This window comes from Pinus tabuliformis, chromosome 6, assembly GCF_031772625.1.
Source record: "Pinus tabuliformis cultivar Carrire ecotype Pingquan chromosome 6, CPIR1, whole genome shotgun sequence".
Lineage (NCBI taxonomy): Eukaryota > Viridiplantae > Streptophyta > Pinopsida > Pinales > Pinaceae > Pinus > Pinus tabuliformis.
The window spans coordinates 1,370,850,410-1,370,870,704 of NC_142292.1; positions in this window are offsets into that span (position 1 = coordinate 1,370,850,410).

Below are 20,295 nucleotides of genomic sequence, written 5' to 3' on the forward strand. Positions count from 1 at the left end.
GGTTCGACAGTCCCCCACAGCCTCCTCAACAACCCATCTATTAGGGGACCTAACAAAAGACTATGAAAATGCTAATGCCCCCTTCCATAGCAACAACTTTGGCAACATATGCATTGATCACTTTAGAAACATCTACATTGACTAATAAATTTGCTATGGCCCATAGAAGAACACATAAAATTCACTTGTGGACAGCCTGATTGAGCCTTTCAACATGTAATTGGAGAAGTGTTGAAGCAAACTGACTCCCAATGCACACAACTAACAAGTGCAGCTAATAGCGATGATTCATTTCACAGAATCATCCATGGAAAAGTAAATTGAGAAAGTTGTGCAGAATGCAAGGCAAAACGAGACCGACTGACCTATAAATTGGGAATGTTTGTTTCACAGGATCACTTATGAACAAATAAGATTGAGAAATTCATGCAAAGGGCAATGTACTGCAAGGCAAAAAGAGACCTACTGACCTATAAATTGGGAATTTTGGTTTAATAGGATCACTTATGAACAAGTAATATTGAGAAATTCATGCAAAGGGAAATGTACCTTTGTTGCTTCTCGTTGTACCCCTCTCGACACGACTTTACAAGATCCAACAGAACCCAATACTACCTTCATGCATTGCAACTTCTGCCCTAGCAGGATCAACAATTACAGTCTCATCATCAATCACCACAAACATCGCAAGTGCAGTGACTGCTCTCCATAATTCAATGCACACAAAACCTTTAATCTCTCCAAAAGAACGACCTGAAAGTCGCATCTAGGGTTATATCCCTGTGCAATACATCCACCACAACCAATTTCAGAAGACTAACCCAGAGTTGTGAATCCATTGTCCACTTGATGTTCCGAGAACCTGCCACAGACAAAAACCGAAGAGACGTTGCATTTTCTAGCGTCGTCTCATCAGCATTCATCCAATCGAAGGATCTGAGCTTTAAAATATTGTAACAATGCTTGACAAGTGCCCCGATAGCAACCGCATCTGCGTTCCCCGACATTAACATCCAGAGCTGCTTAAGCTTTGGGAAATAGAGGGCCACAACATCGTATCACATCACTCGCAATTTTCTCGCATAAATCTGGCCCTAGTTGTAAGCTCTCAAATTGCTAGAGGTAGGTCGCTAGCATGGAAAGCGATGCCCCACATTCATCACATTCATCTCTTGGAGTTCCTATGCCTCCAGGTTTATGACCATGTTCCCGGCACTAGCTCCCTAGAAGCTTATGCTCCACAATTTGTTAGATGCAGTGGTAGAGTCCATATGCATGATGAAGAGCCTAAAAACCCTTGCAAATGGAGGCAAGGCTAGCCCTATCAAAACCCCTACAAAAGGAGGCAAGGCTAGCCCATAAAAACCTCTGCAGAAGGAGGCGAGGATTGTTAGATAACTAGTCCTTGGGATTAACCTTGGGTTAGTTTGGGTAGTTATTAGAGTCCAAGAACTCCCGGGAACTAATTCAATTGTTTCTTATATGTATTTATATCTACAACATGTACATAATTCTTTGAGATCATTTAATATATAGTTTATTTGGTTTCTAGTTGATTGTCTTACAGTGGTATCAAAGCGGGAAGTTTATCCACTAGCTTGTTGATTGATGAGCCACTAGTTTTTGTGGCCATTTAGATTTGGGGGTTGTTGAAATACTTCATCTGCCTTGCATGTTCTTGAAAGATTGTATTTGGAACACTAAATGTTGTCAAATATCCTATGGTTCAGTGACTGCATATGTTGCTGCAGAAATCAAAGAAATTTGCCACAAACCTAGAAAATTTGTGACAATTTCATCGAGGGAGCAACGCCCTAGCTCGGTTGGATTTTTTCATTCTCCGAGGCAGAGATGTGATTGGCCACACACGTGGAAGAGCTTTTGCTTGAAGAGCTACTATTTTGAAAGCGAAAGAGCTGCTGCTTTGAAATTTTAAAAGCTTGATGAGAAACTAAGGAAAGCAATGTTTAGTTCATTTACAAATACCACTCAAAAGTGAAAGGAAAACCCTGCAAATTAACTATGACTAAATCTAAATAATTCCACACAGAGGCAGTGAGTTAGAAGATGAACCTCAAGGCATTTTTTTGGCAAACGAAATCTAAAACGAATTTTAGTTTGTGATGTATTGTAATTTGCGCTGTTATGGTTTTGAAAATTCTTGATATTCAAAGAAGGCTTTAATTATTTATTTCTGATCAAAGGTACTACCATTGGAAATATTGCAAGAGATTATTGTTTTAGTAATCACTGTTATCAATATTTAGGTAGAAATTTTGGTTTTTTAGTAAATGTGACTTAATGATAAAGATAAATTGAATGCTGAAAGTTGGGTTCAAAGGCTCGAATCAATTTGTCATTTGAACCTGTATTTTGGGGTTAAATAGTTGGAATGGGTTATTGTTGGTGGAGTTGTTGTTGCTATCCTACTACTACACATTCGGTTTATTCCTACAGACTCAACCCTTGAAACTACTATGATGCCCTGGAGTGATCTAGCAGTTCGATTGTCTTTGAACTGACTAGCTGGGGAGAGATGTGAGGGCATACGCAGAGAAGATTGGTTTCAACAGACGCAAAGGGGTTTTGACGGTTTTGGATTACCTTTGGTGGTGGTGCCCATTACAGCAACGGTGAATTGTGAAGGAGACTGTAGTGGAAGCTTATGTCAGTTTTTTGGAAGCCACTTTTTGAAGTGGTCCTAGGATTCGATACAAGAAATCACTCAGAATTTATTTTCGCATGTCTGATACTGTATATTTATTGCATCGTTTGTCCATTTTACGGCTTGCATCTTGATGATGAAGATCTTGGAAATTGGAATGTATTTCGTATTTGAAAGCTATGCACTTTGGTCGAAAGAGTGTTGATATATTCATTTTGTTGTTTTATTTTGCGTTTTATGGCTCAGAATGTCATAAAGAAAAGGCTCGAAATTCATTCAGCACACGTGTGCACATTTATTTACTTATGCTTTTCCATTTTTTGGCCTGGAACTTGACCAAGAAAACCTCGAGGTTATCTTCAATTCTATAGTCGTCACTGTAGTTTGAAAGTGATGTTGGATATGATGTTCTCTTTTTCATTTTAAGGCTTGGATCTGGTAAAATGAGCTCATTTTATGCATTCCAGGGCCACAAAAGTGTAAGAAAATATATTAGTATTTGAAGTGGTATCAGAAAAATAATGTTGGATAGGAACAGTAATGTACCATCAGTGGGCCATCACTTGAAGAAGTCATTTAATGTTGGATTGGAACAATAATGTGGGCCTAGCTAGATTCTAAGGACCCAATTTAAGCGTGCAAGCTTGATAAAATCAACAATTAAAATAATTTCCTGATTCACTTGGTGTTGAAGGAGTTCGAAGTGGCAGTTTACTATAATGTATTGGTGACTAGATTCTTCCACATCATTTCCTACAAACGTTATCCTGAATAGTGAAAGTTTAAAGTTTAAATTCCCAAGCAGCCAAAATCCCACGATAGAAGAATTGACATCATGTTTTTGAAATTTATCAAGCATTGATTATAGAATCTACAAAAAATAAAATCAAGAAAGTGAAAGGGCATGGTGGTTAGAAGAGCTATTTTAGTATATTGAGGATTGTGAGGTCATGAGTTCAAATCTTTGTGGAGAAATTTTTGAAGTTGTTAAGAGCATATATTTTTTGCAATAGTTTCGTTGGTGATTCTACTTGTAAAATGGTGCATTTTCGGTTGAACCCGAAACCCAATTAAATCATCATAAGTTTATTTCTATTGGGTGCATTTTTGGTGGTAGCTGACACACTTATTTTAAAGTTGATTGTTTAAGAACATGGCCAAAGTCAATGATTTATTGTAGTGATTACACAATTTAATGTCATCTAGTGTTCATAACAATGTCCAAGTCAGCAAGGAAATGCTATTTGACATCCAAATATATTTACAAATGCAAAAAGCAAAATTGAATTTTTGGAACTAGAATCCTAGTTTCCGCGAGAAGAACAGCAAAAGAAGAATTTTGAACCTGTTCTTGTTTAGAATAATAGTGTGTTTGACCTCGATTATCATTCAGAGAATAATCAAAGTAATGTTTTTGCAAGACCAGAAAGTGCTATTGAAGAGCCTATTCTTGAGCCTGTTTTACAACCACTTCACCGACCTATACGAAAATCTACAAAAGGAAATGAAATTGAAAGTTCTTATGAGAAGCCTGATATTCCCAAAAATTTCATAAGGCCATGGGAAGAGATTAGACACAATAAACACAGAAATGGTTTGGGTTATAAAGAGGATAGTCTGGATGTATCTTTTCACATACCAGATTTTGCTAAATCGATATAATTGTAAAGCGTTAGATTTCTGCACAGTGTCATTCCAGAACAAGTTGATAGATGCCAATAGTGTGACAAGTTTGGACATGTGAAAGATCGGTGTTTTGATCTTCACCCATGTGAACATTGCAGAAAGAAAAATCATCATACAAATATATGTTCTAGAAAGAAGTCTACTACAAGAGAGAAGGTAAATTTTGGATGGATTTCTTCTTCGGATTGGACCAAAACAACCAAGAAGATTTATAGAGCATATCGAAAAATATGATCCAGAGTGATGAGCAGCCTTGCAGTAATGAAGAGTACTTGTCAACTTGCATCCGACGAGGGGGGAATGGTTGATGGTCTGCTACAGGTTCAAGTTCGAGATGTCAAGCGAGCCTAAGTCAAATTTGAGTTGACTGAGCACTTCTATGTTTGGAACTGTTCAAGGAACTTCTATGATAGTTCCAGAGTTTGTGGTCACCTTAAAACCACACTTTTTGTTGTTCTAAGAACTGCTATGAAGGTTCTGGAGTTGATTGAGATACATTCAACTCTTGGCTAAGATGCGTTTCTACATTTTGAGCTCTCGTTCTTGGACTTTGGTATATCCCTTCGGATTAAGGGGGGACTATTAGATAACTAATCCTCAGGATTAACCTTAGGTCAATTTGGGTAGTTATTGGAGTCCAAGAACTCCCATGAACTAATTCAACAGTTGCCTATATGTGTTTATATCTACAACATGTACATAATTATTTGGGATGATTTAATCTACAGTTTATTTGGTTTCCAGTTGATTGTCCTACAAGGCTAGCCCTATAAAAACCCCTGCAATAGGAGGTGAGGTTGGACCTGTCCCTGTAATTCAAGAGGGAAAACAATGCAAAAATGCTTTTGTTGGAAGAGTCAACCAGTCAACCTCCTGCTCCTCATTTGACCTGTTTGTAACAATTACCTATCTCCAACCCTCATTGTGTTTACTTCCCTCTTCTTTTTCATAATTTTGTTCCTACTCTTTCAAAAAATTGTCTTAATTTATAACTTAGTCGAATGAATTTCCTTAATTTCTAACTTAATCGAACGAATTGTCTTAATTTCTAACTTAAGACAATTAAAATAGTTTTAATTTTTAAATTAAAATAATTAAAATAATAATTTAGGATTTTAAGACAAAATATCAGTTTGGCCTTAAAAAAATTTTTTAAAATACCCTTATCTATAGTGATATAATGCTTGTGGTTGTTTAATCATTTAGTGTCTTTATCTCAATGAGGATTACTACTAAAAAAATTTATTCATGAGGATTACCTTAAGATGTTTGTGCATAATTTGGGTGTAAGTCTAAAATAATCCAACAGATAATGCTACCCTTGAGTGCTCTAAAGAGGACAGAGATTAAAATATAAATTAAATTATAGAGGGTCATGACGATTTTCTTAATTAAAATTCCTATAGTGATTAGATGGAAAAGTAGCAAAGAATATGCACCTTATATGAAAGTAATGCGCCTTATATGAAAGTAAAATTTAAATAAGTGCATTGTAATGACAACACAATCCTTGTAGCATGATAACATATACAAAACAACCGCATGAACTCGAAGAGCTATAAAATAAGCATATTAGAATCCATTTCATATATGAATGAAGTGTTAGAAAGTAAACCACATAGACATTATACCATGGGCTACCCTATCAAGCTCTTACATGCAGTAGTGGAAGTGTTATCAAGTCTGAAATGGATGAGGGTAGATGATGAGAAGCTCTTGACACCTATATAAGTAAATCCACCCTCTAGAATGAGGACTTGCACCTCTCCTTTATAGAACAAAATAGGAGGAGAGAGAATGTAGTTGAAGAAAGAGAAGAGGATCAAATTATGGTTAAAGGCCTATGTGCTAGATCATTTTGGATGTCACAATTCCTCTCTAGTGAATTTTCTCTCTTTCAAAACTAGGTTTGTTGAAAGTACACACTTGCTCAAAACACTTTGTAGCTAATGTTTTTCCTTTAATTGACAAATATGTTGAAAGTATCTTTAGTGAGGTACATGTCTTCTAAAATATGTGTTATTTTAGCACGTAATACTCATGATAACTTATTAAATGTATGAGCAACAAGTCAACACAACGCTATGGCACTACTTCTCCATGATATCTATTTTTTTCTTATTATGAAGTTCCAACCTACTCGAAATAGTTCAATATGGTGCCCCCTTTGTAATAACTTGTTGTTTTCCTTTAGTAACCATATATATCTATTGATTGTTTTTTGTATGGATGAAATACAAACATTGCCTAGAATGATCCTCCTTGAGCACACCCTCTCCAAGATTGTTCACTCTTTTCATGGTTGAAACACGAAAGTTGTCAATAATAATCCCTTTTAATTACATCACCTCTCAATCTTTTCCTTTCTCATTGTAATAATTAGCATGTGTGGATGAATGTAGGTCTAATTCAACTTCACGAAGAAAAGCAACCTTGCATATATGGCTAGGTTGAATTGCATCATGAGGAGTTTCCAAGAAGAGGATCACATGCAAGGTGTGGGAATAAAGGTTTATTTTCTCTAAAATAGTATGATGCCTAGCGACTAAAATAACAAAGGATAAGGTGTGTAAAAATAGCAAAAGACCCTCAAGCAAGGCACCCCTTCCTAGGATATATTAGAGATCTTAGGCTTAAGCACATGCATGCAAACTCTCTTTAAAGCAAGTGCTTCACTATAAATAAGAAATCTTCCCAAATGCCACTCAACTCAAAATTAAGCAATCGAAATTTTGCAAACATTTAAAAATAGTAAAATGAAGATATTGTTCTTTTTCTAATGTGGATGGATCTCTTGCTAATGTGTTCCCACATTGTTTGTAGGCATTGATATAAAATGGTAAATCAAGGAAAATGGCAAACTATCGTGAGCCTTTTCATGCAAAACCTTAAAGACAAGAACCTATTTTCTAGTAAATATTTAGTTTGGTCTAAAGTATATGGAATGAACATGAATATTGATCAAAATGAAATATATATATATATATATATATATATATATATATATATATATATATATATATATATATATATATATATATATATATATATATCCTTTACATAAAGTTCCTAAATTTATTAGAGGAGAAAAAATGAACTCAAAAACTTGATGTTCTTTCACTCGCAAAAAAAAAAACAAAGCGCAAGGGGTAGTGCTTCCTTACAATATGAGGTGTAAGTATTTTAGAAATGCATTGGTTAGTTGTTGGTATTAATAGGATTTTTTCCTTGGTCATATGTATTGACATTTTAATATTTTTTATGTAGTTATGCTTCCTCATATGACCTAGAGGATAGAAGAGGAGAACAAAAAATGAAATGGAGACCCTCATTTGTGAAAAAGAGGGGTTGCTAATGTCATTTCATTGTAAAGGTTTTTGTTCAAAACCATGAGATAGAAATACTAACATATAACATGTATAAACATGAATATTGAGAAGGATATCCCTATCATGGTCAGCATGACACTTTAGGTGATGTTAGATATCATCAAGAACGGAACTTGGAAGTTGATGGACCCTCCATTTGAAACCAAACCAACTTGCTATGAGTGGGTCTACAAAAACAAGTACAAATTAGATGACTCAGTTAAAAAGTGCAAAGTAAGGCTCATTGAAAATTGATTTGCATAGAAAGAAAGCATTGATTATGAAGAGAATTTTTCATCCACAACAAAATGAGCCACCATGTACACTCTCTTTTCCTTGGAAACACAAAATAGATGGGAATCCCATCAAATGGATGCAAACGGTACTTTCTTAGATAGAGACTTGAAATATAATGTCATCATGTATCAACCAAAAGGCTTTGTTATGAAGGAAAGATAATAAAAAGTGTGAAAACTCATTAAATCCTTATATGGCGTAAAATAAGAACCACACGCATGGTATGCTCATTTGTGAAAAAGAGGGGTTGCTAATTTCGTTTCATTGTAAAGTTTTTTGTTCAAAACCATGAGATAGAAATACTAACATATAACATGTATAAACATGAATATTGAGAAGGATATCCCTATCATGGTCAACATGACAATTTAGGTGATGTTAGATATCATGAAGAACGGAACTTGGAAGTTGATGGACCCTCCATTTGAAACCAAACCAACTTGCTATGAGTGGGTCTACAAAAACAATAGAAATTAGTTGACTCGGTTAAAAAGTGCAAAGTAAGGCTCATTGAAAATTGATTTGCATAGAAAGAAAGCATTGATTATGAAGAGAATTTTTCATCCACAACAAAATGAGCCACCATGTACACTCCCTCTTCCTTGGAAACAAAAAATAGATGAGAATCCCATCAAATGGATGCAAACGGTACTTTATTAGATATAGAATTGAAATATAATGTCATCATGTATCAACCAAAAGGCTTTGTTATGAAGGAAAGATAATAAAAAGTGTGAAAACTCATTAAATCCTTATATGGCATAAAATAAGAACCACAAGCATGGTATGAAAAGTTAATTGAACATCTTCTAAAATTGAATTTCAAACACTTTAATCTTGATGATGCAACTATGTTTGACAAGAAAGTTGTCAAAATTGTTGTGTATCTTGTAATGTATGTAGATGATTTGTTGATGATAGGGAATAATGAAATATATATTGCATCGATAAAGAAAAAGTTGAAAAGGGTTTTAAGATGATAAATTTGGGACATCTTCACTACCACTTGGGCATTGAAGTGACCCAATATCCAAAGTACATATTCATCTCCTAAAATAAGTGCATTGGAGAATTATTGTATAGCTTTGGCATGGTTGAATGTAACCCTCATTCTACTCTAATGGAAATAATTTAAAGTTCACATCAAAAAAAAGAAATGAATTTAAGGATGTAACCAAGTACATACAACTTGTTAGAAGCCTTATCTTCCTTAGCACCACCAAATTATACATTTCATTTGTTGTTGGGATAATTTCTAGGTTTATGCAAACTCCTTGTGAATTACATTGGTTTGTTGTAAAAAAAGTTTTGAAATTCTTAAAGGGGTCTCAATATTTTGGACTCAAGTATACCAAGGTGGATGAATTCATCTTGATTGGATATTCTTATTTAGACTTTGTTGATGATAAAAAAATGGAGTGTTGAATTTTAGGCTAGCTCATGATTCTTAGATCAATAATTGTCTCATGGGGTCACATAAAACAATGTAAACTCTGAAATGGGAACTAATATTGTTACCCGATTCGTAGAGATAGCAAAAATGTGACCTGATTTTGAAAAGGGGTGATGCAGAACACATGTTTTTTTTAGAGCATAGTTCTTGGCACTTTATTTTCTTTATGTACATTGTGTTTTAGAATGGTAGTCATTTTCTTGCTGACTTAAAAAAGTAGTAATTCTGCATCAAACCCTTTTTTAAAAGACCTATTTTTTGACTTTAGATTTTATAATGTATGAACTATAAATAATTATTTTGTAAATTTAATAATTTTTGAACTGGTCATTTTCTTCATATTTTCTTGTTTTTATTTTAACTTTAGTTTTTTTGTAGTGAGGTTTTTATTGTTTTGCATTTTTAAATTAGAAGGTCGATATTTTGAATTTTCGATATACTACATATTTATACATCGTTAATTAATTTTTCAATGCACATGAAATAATTTTTTATAAAAAACAATATTTTTTAACAATGGACATAAAAATAACCATTTTTAACATAAATATAACTAAAAAAATACACGTTTTGATAATTTTTTGCTAGAATTGACATGTCAAAATCACAATTTTTATTCTAAAATTTTAACTAAAAATGGTTAAATAATAGTTTTTTTAATCAATTTCATGTCAAAAAATAATAATAATCATTTTTTTTTCAAAAAATAATGATTAACTTAAAAATTAATGCGAAAATCACATATTACAAATATTGAACGCATAACAGTATCGGTTCCCATAATCGGAATTGAATAACCACCGCCTCACTGCTCGTGGGGGTGGATATCCGATTCTCAGAATCGGATAACCAATGCTCGACCACCCCCATGGGTGGCCGAGCGGTGGCCATCTGATTCTGAGATTTAGATAGCCACCGCTTGGACGCCCCCACAGGTCGTTGGGTGGTGGCTATCTGATTCCGAGAATCGGATAGCCACCCCCATGCGCAATCGGGCGATGGCTATTCGATTCCGAGAATTGGATAGCCACCCCCATGGGCATCCGAACGATGACTATTCGATTCTGAGAATCAAATAACCACCCCCACTGGCAGTTAGCCGATGGCTATTCGATTATCAAAATCGGATAACCACCCCTTGACTGCCCTTGAGGTGGATATCCGATTCTCAGAATCGGATAGCCATCACGTGGGCGCAGCCAAGCGGTGGCTATCTGATTTTGAGAATCAGATAACCACCACCCAGTCACCCCCACAGGCGGCTGAGTGGTGGCTATCCGATTCTGATAATCGGATAGCCACCACCCAACTACCCGTGGGGGTCACCGGGAAATGGCTATCCGATTCTCGGAATTGAATAGCCACTGCCCGGCTGCTCGTGGGCATGGTGGCCAATAAAATTGTTTTTTTTAAAAAAAAAAATAATTTTTTTATTTATATATATATATATATATATATATATATATATTTCAAAAGTTATTTTAAAAAATATCAAAAATATATTTAGCTTTTCTTAATTTTAATGTTTTTTTGAAATTGATGTTTGATTTGAAAATATGTATTTTTTAAAAATTTTAATTGTTTTTCGGGTTTTTATTTTATTTTTAGTTTCAACATGTTTTTGTTTTTTAGGGTTTTTTGAAAATGTTTTTAATTTTAATTTTTGTAGTTTTTCATCTTTTTCTTTTTTGGTTATTTTTCTATTTTTTTTAATCTAGTTTGTTTTTATTTTATTTTATTTTTTTATATTTTCTTAATGTTTTTCTTAAATTTCCTATTTTTACTTAATTTTATAGATTTTTTATTTTTTTTCCAAATTTTTTTATGATTTACCACATTAAAAAAAATGTTTTTTTTTTTTTGAAAATATGTTTTTCTTATTATTTATTTCTTTAATTTTTTTTTTATTTTTTTGGTCTTATATTTTACAGGTTAATTTTGTTTTTTTTTGTTTTTTTTTACATTTTTATGATTGATTTTTTTTTTTAAATATATATTTTTATTTACGTTTTGGTATTTTTCTTTTTACTTTTTTTGTGTTTTTTTCATTGTTTTTATTTTTGTTTTTTATTTTTAATTTTATGTTTTAATTATTTTTTTGAAATTTTAATGTTTTTCGGAGTCATAACAAAATCTTTTACACCATTATTTCAAAATGTTGAAAATTTACCCAAAAAAAAGTGTTATTCGAGCATCAACACTTTTTGTTTTGTGGGTGTTTTTTGCACAATTTTTGCACATACAAATTCGGTTTTACTAGCACTTTTTTAAAATGTTGAAAATTAACCCTAAAAAAAAATCCATCATTCCATTATTAGCACTTTACATTTTCAGGGCGGTTTTTTCACAATTTTTGCACAAAAAATTTGTTGTCACTGCCATTTTTAAAACATGTGCAAAATTGACCCTAAAAAAAACCATCATTCTAGTATACACACTTTCCGTTTTTAGCACTGTTTTTCATGTTTTTTCGGGGGTTTTGGGGCAGAGTTCTCGTTTTGAGTTTATAATTCCCGTTTCAAAGTTTACATTGTTATAAACAATCAATTCCAAAACATTCCACAATAGAGGTAGAATACATGGTAGTTAAAGAATCAATAAAGGAAATTGTGTGATTTAAGAAAATACTTGAATATTTGTATGAGAAACGAGTGAATTATACTCCTCTTCTAGTTGACAACACTTATGCGGTCAATTTATCCCATAATTCAAGATTCCATGATCAAACTAGGAATGTCAACATTAAGCATTTGATTCGATATCATGTAGAGACCAAGTCAATTCATTTGAGACATTATTCTACAAATGAAAAAATTATGAACATTTTCACCAAAGTGCTAAGAAGTGAAAAGTTTGAAAGGTTTAGAAAGATGATCATGCTCATAATAACCCCTTCAACTTAAGTGGAGGAATGTTACTAGGTTTTGTTAGAAACCTAGGGAGATTGCTTGTGTCTATACTTGTGATTATTCCTCATAACACCAGGGTATTCCAATATGTGTCAAGGAGTGCCAAGGAAACAAAAGGAAGAACCAAGCTAAAATGCAAGGAAATGAACACATAATAGGGTTAATAAGTCGAGACTTTATCTTTTTCAAAAGGGGCATGCTAGGCACACTAATAGTAGGTTCTAATACATGCCAAGTGCCAATGTGTGTCAAGAGCTAATGTATGTTAATGCATGTGCAGGTGTTCCACGACATGTTAGGGACTATAGGGCATGCCAACACATGCATGAAAACCCCATACTTGGGTTCCAAGCCCCCAAGCCTACTTGTGGCACTTTTACCTCCAACACTCGAACATTAGGGCTTGGAGTACCTCCCAAACTACACAAAAATCATCATTGCATACTTCCAAATGAAATTTCTATCGATCATGGTTCTGGATGTTGTATCCCCTCAAATGTTTGCGGTTTATGTAAGATGCACTGACCAAAGCTTAGATGCAGACATTAGGTGGCTTGGATGAGTCTTAAATCCCAGTAGCACCAACACTAACCACACCTCCATTGTCAAATATAAAATGATTTGCCTTGGAGTTAAACTTGGGTTTTCAAGCTAAAGCATTTGGAGTTAAAGTTGGGTTTTCAAGCTAAAGAAGAGGAGAGGTTGTGCACCTTGCTAAGAAGTCTAGATCTACAACTAAATCTCAAGGTAGCCACTGATTTTTCTCAGGAGAAGAATAATAAGACTAACAAGTGTCTAGTTCCTTATACACCACACCAACATGCACACATCCATCTAGCCCTCTTTAGTGTTTCCATGGTTATAGGTAGCATTTAATGTTTATAAACTACTGTTAGCATTAGTTTCAAATCTCGGAAATGTGAATCAAATAAAAGCATGGAACAATTATATTGTATGAATAATATCAATGATATGGTTTGCATTCCTTGGGAAGAGGCCAAATAATACCATCAAATATCTTATTCATCCTCAAAGTTAAATTGATAAATTTATAGGTTGAGAACACACTAAGAACGATGGCCATTTTATGAACATGGTAAAGTTCATAAAAGATTTGGATTAATATGCACACGTACTAATGCTAACTAATACAATCAATTACTATAGTCCCATGTCATAGAAGACAAGGACTAATAAGAAAAATACTCCCATATTCATGTCTCATAGATTAAAGTCAAAACTCTAAAGAGGGACTATGAACTACTATGAATTGACACACTCTCAATGAATTTCTTTCTTTGTTTAAATATTTTGAATTTTGTAATTACTTATATATATGGTTGATTTTATTTCTTGTCTAGAGGTAGTGTGTTTTGAGTGCACTCTAAAGATGTTCTTTAAAAAAAATCTCTAGTGTTCCTGAGGGTTTTCGAGGAATCTCTAGTGAGGGATGTTACATACGGAAACTCTTTAATGCTTTCTCTATCCCACTTGCATAATTTGTTGCTATGTTTCAACATGCTTTGCTTGTTTGATGTTGCCAAAAATCTAATAGATCCTTTTCAACAGCCTCTTGAACATAAGTGTGGACGCAACCTCAACTATGAGTGACAATAATGAGTCATGAAGATAGGGTCAGTTTTGAGACTCTCCTTCGAAGGATCTAGCTCTAGCCATATGTCATTTACTGGGCTTCACTCATCAGGTTTGAACACTGTTATTCTCCTGTCATGGGTCTTAAGCACATAACCTTTGAATGTAGTCGGTAAAGTTACTTTTAGTTAATTATCACATCAATAGCTCAGAAAATAGATTTTTGGGGCTCCTCACAGTGAATCTAGTAGTGAAAATAGTTTTTCAAGACTCTGCATGGTGAGTGCACTCTAAGGGTTCCTCTGGTGTGGAGACAGTAAGGCCATGGGTCTTTGTCAAACCTCCAATAAATCGAGAGACTCCCAAAAATCCATCCTTGTGCAAATCTTGGTTGAACAAATGTGGGACTAACCATGCCTATTGCTATAAACCCTCCTTACCTAACAATAGCACGCCTAACAACAACTAAAAATATTGATTTTTTAGTTTATTATGCATTGATTCATATTTACCTTCATGGCAGGTATTCAACGTTCACTGTGGAAAGAGCTACAGATTGTGACGGATAAACTACTTGAGAGTTGATATATAGTGAGGTAGTGTTAGTCCAAATGAATAAAATATTATCATCCATCTTCATACCATTTTTAGAAAAAGGTTGGTTTAAGTTTCATCAATTTAATAGTTCTTGGTGGTGCATTAAAGGATTGACATTAAGATATATTTTAATGGATTAAATATGTGCATGTGGGCATACATAGCATTCCATCCACCTAGAAGAATAGATAATGTTATTTAAAATTACTAGAACTCTTGGACAGAGAAATATTTTGTTAAGGGTGAGATAATCTCAAAGAATATTGAGGCTTCCAAATTACATATTAAATTTCCATATTTCTTGCTCAAATAATCTGCATCTCTCAGCAATGAGAGTAAGTTGCTAAAAATTCAAGAATTTTAACCATCTATAGAAGATAAAAATGTAAGAACCATAATTTGCAATATATATTACAATGTCACAATGATCTACAGGGTCAAGGACTCCTAGTTTCAAATAAAGTGCATGGCTACAACAACTTGAACCCAATTGAAGCCTCCTTTTGTTATAATCCAAATTTAGAAAAAAGCAATGGAATTACACTACAACTTCCATGAATGAGAGTGACTGCATGAGATCCCCAAATATGGCACTGTTAATTTATTCTCATCATGAAACATTGAATCATGTTGATCATGGTAACATAACTAGATTGTTGGAATTTGGTTCCAACTATAATGGGGTTATTTGAGGATATTTCAAGTGCTTATACAATGGTGAACATTATAACCATGGCACTCAAAATAGTTGAAACTATTTTCCTCCACTTTATGATGCTAGTGAAGAATCTGTAACCATTGATTTAAAACATAGTGAGAACAATTCACTAAGGTATATGGAGAAAAACCAAAAAAATGAGGTCAACATAGCCCAAGAAACATAAGCATAAAATGTGAACAAAGTAATTTAATATGCAAGAAGTGGAAACAATTATATAACCAATAAATTGAAGATAATAAGCCAAACACTAGGAACAAAGCATTTGTCAACATATATATATTTTTGCACCACCTCATTTTCCACTCTAGGAAAGGTCTTTCTTGAGGATATAGAAGCTTCACTTACATCAAAATATGCATGCCAAATCATGAATACACTTATATAGACTTACAAATTTTAATCAAATGATCTAGAATAAAACATCAGTATGAAAACAATGATCAAATGGGAAAAGGGGTAGATTTTAAATGTGTGTAAGAATCAACTTTTGAGTTCGAAAACCTAGATTGTAGTTATACCCTCATCCAAGGATTTCATGCATAGTTCAATAAAGGTGTATCAAGAGGCTAGTAGTCTCTTGGCTATAGAATTGGACTATTATATTTGTAGCTCAGAGAAATGGAAAAGTTGTGGAGGCAAGCTGCATTCTTCTTCTTTCACTGGGCCTTGACAAATGAATAAAGCAAATATTATCAACTCCTTGGAAAAGTAAAGTTGAGAAAAAGAAATACCATGAACAAACAAAGAATATAATGAGTTGAAGGGCTAAAATACATACCACCCAAAACAAACCTTTCCATCCAAAGATTATTCTATGTTGGGCCACAATAAAACATTTCGATGGAAAATTCAAGTAGCCTACCAATACAAAGGAAATTCTAACCCCAACTTGTTGCTCCACTTCTAATTTTACCCAAAATTACCTCATATGTAAAGGTATCACCATATCTTAAACCAAACAAAATTAAGAAAAAAAAAAATATATCCTTTGGAGAGATAGGATCATCAAATGAAATTGAACCATACATGTTAATGAACCTTATTTTATATATTAATACTAGGTTGAACCTACTTTTCTATTAGAAAAAGAGAAAATTTCATATACACTAATGAATCCTTATACATTAACTGCATTTGAATGAGTTAACAAAAATTAATGGCACCAGGAGAGTGATGATATTATGTTTCTGGTAGAGATCCTTTATCTCTTCCTCCAACACCAAGATTCTCCTTGTTTGTTTCAAAAAAAATGGAAATCCCCAAAGGAGATCGTTTCCTTCACAACTACTCCATTTCTACTAGTGTCTTGAGCATAAAATTGAACTTTTTCCCACTAGAGATATTAGATTCCACTTCATTGAGGTACAGTGATAGGTGAGAGCTATGCATAGCTCATAAAAGGTGTATCAAGAGGCTATTAGTCTATTGGCTATATAATTGGACTCTTTTTGTTTGTAACTTAGCAAAATGGAAAAGTTGTGGATATAAGATCCATTATTCTTCTTTCACTAGGCCATGTAAAATAAATGAAGAAAATAGTATCAAACCATTAGAGAAGGAAGGTTTAGAACAACAAATAGCATGAACAAACAAAGAATCCAATGAGTTGAGTCGAGAGGGATATCCCTTTGTAAAAAAGCATACATATGCTTGTTAGAGTTAGTATTAATCTTTAGTAGAAGTTGAGTATTATTCACATCACAAACCACATCCAAATTTGGAAAGGTACGAACCCCTACAGTAAAAATGATGTCTCCAAATAACATGCAGCTAATACCAATAATAACGTGTTTTGAATCTATTCTCAAACTTAAATGCCTCAAAATATGATGCAAAGAGGTCAAAATCAACTAAAATCATACCAACTAAATCACACATGTTATTCACTTATTTATTGGAAGCTTCACCATCATCAACAAGGTCTATTGATGGATTCATAAATTCACAACTCACTTTGTAGTCACCATCCACATGTGTCTCACCACTGAAGTCCCATTGCACAACTGACCTTCCACTAGATCTTCCAATATTTGGAACTAGTTTAACTAAAAGCAACTTGATGTAACTGACTTTGGTTGCTTCAAATTGGCAATCCCACATGCTTAAATAAACTCTATCTCCTCCAACTCCAATTTACCAAGCAAACTGGGTGACACAAGCCATGTCACACAAGTTAACTTCATCCAAGTTGTCTATTGATGTGGAAATTCAAATTTTATCAATTTAATCAAAGGCAAAATCAAATTGAGAATTTCTTTCTCCATTTTTAAACACTCCCTCTTAGCAAGAAAGAGATTATGAATCACCCCTATCCTGCACCTGTGGAACTCAAACTTCGCTCTTCACAAAGTTTTTTTCAAAATTCCAGCATCTTGTTCCTCTATCGGAATGTAGTTTAGCAACATTATCCGTCTTTACACACAGTCTCATAAATTATAATACTAGATATCGATATGCTTGGATCAAACATGAAATACAAGATTCTTAGAGAGTTTGATGCAACTCTAATTATCATAGTAGATCACAGTTGGATCCATCATCAGATGAAATAATCCAACAAGTATCTTACTTCTCCATATCGCCTCACATGTTGCTTGACTTGTAGCCATGTATTCTAATTCTTCCGAGCTTAGTGCCACATATCTTTGCTTCATGTTGTAATAAGAAACAACTACAAACCCAACACTAAAAATTCCACTTGATGTACTTTTTTGGTCTGATGGACTTTGCACCAAATCCTCATCTATGAAGCCACACAACTTCACTCCTCCTATCTATCTATACCATAGTCCAAACTGGGTAGTGCCTCTGAGGTACCGTAAAACATGCTTAACTTTCTTCCAAAATAATTTGTTTGGCCTAACTATAACTTGGCTTAGCTGGTTTACTACATATCACATATATGGTCATGTGTTCACAAGATACATGAGTGAGCCCACTAGTTGTTGATAAATGGTAGCATCCACTTCTTCACTTGAAGTGACATCCTCCTCCATCCAGTTGTTTGCTAGAGGTGTTTCAATGGGTTTACATCAATCCATGCATAATATTTGTAGTATCTCATTTGCATACTTGCCTTGAGAGACAAACAATTCCTTGTAGTCTTCCCATACTTCCAACCAGAGGAAGTACTTCATGAGACCCACGTCCTGCATTTCAAATAACCTTGCAAGGTCCTCCTTGCAAGATCTGATCAGCTTCTCATCATTAGTTAGAATCAAATCAACAACATATAAGACAATAATAAGAAATTTACCTTCTACCAAGATGTGATTGAGGTTTGCATCCACTTCAATTTTGGTGAAGCCCAAACTGATGAGATAACTATCGATCCTGGTGTACCAAGCATAGGGTGCTTGTTTGAAACCATACACCACTCGCTTGAGTCTGCACACATGAGACTCTCATTCAAATGTCTCAAAATCTTCTGGTTGCTCGATGTACACCTCCTCCTCAATAACCTTATTGAGAAATGTTGTTTTTACATCCATCTGGTGGATCTTCCACCCCATTTGCATAGCCAGAGAAAGAATTGATCTAATAGATGAGTACCTTGCTACAGGAGCAAAGGTATCCTCATAGTCAATTCTTAAATTGATATGTTTTTGTCTTAATTGTTAATTGTCTTAAATGGGTTTCATCTTAAGTGGACATTGTCTTAAATATAAAGTTTTGTCTTAAAATATTTTTGTCTCAAACTATTTTTTCTTAAATATAAAGTTTTGTCTTAAAATAATTTTGTCCTAAACTATTTTTTTCTTAAATATAAAGTTTTGCCTTAAAATAATTATGTCTCAAACTATTTTTGTCTTAAAATATTTTTGTCTCAAACTATTTTTGTCTTAAACTATTTTTGTCTTAAATACAAAGTTTTGTCTTAAAATATTTTTGTCTCAAATTGTTTTTGTTTTAAAATATTTTTGTCTTAAACTCTTTTTGTCTTAAATATAAAGTTTTGTCTTTAAATATTTTTGTCTCAAATTGTTTTTGTATTAAAGTTTATATTTAACACAATTCAATTGACATTAAATTTTAATGTAAAATAACTAAAATAAAAAGTGATTTTTCGAGACAAAAGATTTCTTTTGTCTTAAAAAAATGTCTTAAAAGTGCCCTTGGTGTAGTAGTGTTACTTCGATCAACAATTGGGCTCATGCTTCTCCTCTCCCTAAATCAAACTAGGGGGATTTGAACCTTGGATCTATTAGTTACTAAAGACTTATATTACTTCAATCACGAATTGGATTGCCTCCTTCAAACCCTAAAATTTAAACCCTATGATCTTCTCATCAAAAATCAATCAACAAGATTCATAGTCATTACAATAATATACTCAACATATCATTTACAATAATTAAACTTGTGTGAAGAGAATAGTAAACATTTCTCCCAAAATTCATTTCATTAATTTCAAACATAATTTTTCAATTCTATAAACATTTTATTAAATAAATTATTCAAAATGGTTAACAAATTAATAAATTAAAATTAACACTCATAAACATTATTCTCAATTCATAATTTATTTTATTTAATTAATATTAAAAATTATATCGAATAAATTTATTTTAGTTTAACTCAATTATTGAACCATCCTCTCTCATATAATTTAAAGATATTAAAAAATTAAAAATTAAAAAAAAAAACAATATATTTTTCTTAACATTTAAATTTATAAAATATTTAAATATAATTTTTTCAATTAATTATCTTTTTCAAATTCACTTCATAAAGAAATATTATCCGCTTCACTCTAAATCACATGTACTATTAAATATTATATTAACTGTTTTTTTCTTAAATCACACATATATATCACTTTCTTTTTATAAAATATTGTATTAACTAATTTTAAAAAGTTAATTATTTTAATAATATTATTAAAAATTCTAAATAAAAATTAGTAAATTTTAAATAATACTAGATCAAAATTCTTTTAATAATTTAAATAGATTAATTGTATGTTAATTTAAGCTAAAATATATTTTCCATTAATAACATAGTGT